We start from the raw sequence: 2,621 nt of genomic DNA on the forward strand, positions 1-2,621 counted from the left end.
TGGTTGGAATTTGAGGCCAAGTCCCCCAACGTGTGGCTGCCTGTCCTGGGGGCCAAGAGAATACGGAGGTACCAGGTTCCTGTCAGTCTGTGGAGGAAGAGGCGGGTAGGCCTTGCCCTGCAGGATGTGGCAAGTGTTTTCGTAGAGACCAAATCAGACACCACCCCGGTGTGGATGGGCTGGTGTCCTCGTCACTGTGTCCTAGTGAGAGCCTGGCACAGACCCTGTGGCTCTTGGACAGGAGAGCGATGTGCCGTTGCCACGTGTGCTCCGGAAGTCCTGCTGCCACAGTCACAAACGGGCCCAGTTATTTCACAACTCCGCCTTTGGGACTCACAGCTGCCAATCCTCTCCGTGGAAGGGTACAGAATGTCTTCATTCGGCCTGACAAACACAATCATCGGCCTGCAGCGTTTTACTTTTCAAGTCCTGTGTGAAGTAGCCTTCTCTCTTCCTCCCTGAGCCCCCCATTTCCCCAAGGGGTGGGCGGGGCATGACCATTACGGTGGCAGCTCGAGAGATTAATTTACAATAGTTTTTTTATTTTTTAATTTTTTTTTATTTAAAAAAAAAAAATTTTTTTTTTTAACGTTTATTTATTTTTGAGACAGAGAGAGACAGAGCATGAACAGGGGAGGGGCAGAGAGAGAGGGAGACACAGAATCGGAAACAGGCTCCAGGCTCTGAGCCGTCAGCCCAGAGCCCGATGCGGGGCTCGAACTCATGGACCGTGAGATCGTGACCTGAGCCGAAGTCGGACGCTTAACCGACTGAGCCACCCAGCCGCCCCAATAGTTTTTTTAAAAAATGAATATGATTGCATCAGAATGGCTCATTTAATTCCAGAAGCCAATGCCTTGTTTAGCTGGTAAGACAGTTAAACATGGCTGCTCTGGGGCCAGATTGCCTGGCTAGAACCACAGCTCTACTACTTAGGCAAGTTATGTGGCCTGTTTGTGCCTTGTAGTTCTCATCTGTAAAGTGGGGGCAGTAAAAGTGAGGTTAGTCGCCATATCTGACAATCAGTAGGTAGATCCATAAATGCTCTCTCCTGGATTCAAAGAACACTTATTGGACCTCTGCTACATGTAAATCACTGTGCTGTGCTGGGCACAGAGGAAGATAGTATGTAAATAAGACCCAATCCCTTTGCAAAACTGGAAGAGTTTATTCAAGTCCCTGTTGAATTCAGGGAGCTTTTATTTATCATTTCTAGACACAGCTGCTGAGCTGGGGCAGAGAGTGACACAGAGTCTGAACATATCTGCCTTTAGGAGAAGGCAGAGAAGACTCTAGGTATGAAAGCCTTGGAGAAGGGTGTGATTCAATCGGACCAGGAGGCCAAGAGAAAACCATTCATTCATTCATTCATTTGTTCATTCGCATGGTCACTCTTTGGCCAGAACTGATTGGAGAATCGGTGAGTAGGCTGGAAGAGTAGGGGGTTAACTCTTCCGGGAAAGCGGGGAGGCTGGCATGACATCCCTGACCGAGGCAGAGGCTTCCTATTAGATGAACCAATCAGATCCTCTCCCCTGAGGAGCATAGTTTCCAGGTGCAGGTACAGGAACAAACGGTAACTGGAGCTCTTGCTGTAATTGGACCTACATCATGGGAACAATAAGAATGCACCCAAATGGTGGCCACAAGGATGGTTAGACCAAACTACAGATTTGTTTTCTGTGAGCACTGCTGTCCCTCTCAGTCTTCCAGACACTCGGAAAGCTGAGCATCTGCCCGGAAGAGTCCCAGTGACCTCACTTCCCTCTGAACTCTGAAAGCAAACCCCGTAGCAGTTAGGGCCCCTTGAATGACAGCAACAGATACACTTGATCTTAGCCAAAAGGCCGAGAAGCGATGACAGCAACAGAAATGGACTCTGGCCAAATTAGGTAAAAAAGAAATTCGTTGAAAGGGTACAGGAGACGGTGTAACTGATAGGGAGGGTGGAGAACGAGGCCCAGAAAATGGGCAGGAGCCATAGGATGGGGTGGGGGTGAGGCTGTCAGCAGCAGTTCGTGTCCCGGGAGCAGCCTGGCTGGGCCGCTGCTGTAGGCATAACGGTCACCTCCACTTCTCACTGCCCCCGTCACTGCCACCGGCCACAGCTCTTGCAAATGAATTCTAGACTGCCCACTAAGCTCTCCATCTCCTGCCCAAGACCCAAAGTCCCAAGAAGTCCAGCTGGCTGGGGGTGGGGAAGAGGCATATCTGGCCACCTTTGGATTCCCTGCAGATGCCCCAGACTGACCCCGGCAGGAAACCAGTGAACCATGGGAGAGTTTAATAAAGGACTTTTTTTCTTTTTCTTTTTTTTTAAGGTTTATTCATTTTTCAGAGACAGAGAGAGACAAAGCGCAAGTGGGGGAGGGGCAGAGAGAGAGGGAGACACAGAATCTGAAACAGGCTCCAGGCTTGTGCTGTCAGCACAGAGCCCAACGTGGGGCTCGAACTCACGGACCGCGAGATCATGACCTGAGCTGAAGTCGGACGCTTAACCGACTGAGCCACCCAGGTGCCCCTCTTTTTTTTTTTTTTTTTTTTTTTTTTTTTTTTATCAAGGAGTTGGAAGCAGTGAGAGAATTGACCAAGCAATGGAGGCCCTGGCCGGCCTATGCCTG

This window comes from Panthera pardus, unplaced genomic scaffold (assembly GCF_024362965.1).
Source record: "Panthera pardus isolate Hobbes unplaced genomic scaffold, ASM2436296v1 HiC_scaffold_18, whole genome shotgun sequence".
In the NCBI taxonomy this organism is placed as follows: Eukaryota; Metazoa; Chordata; class Mammalia; order Carnivora; family Felidae; genus Panthera; species Panthera pardus.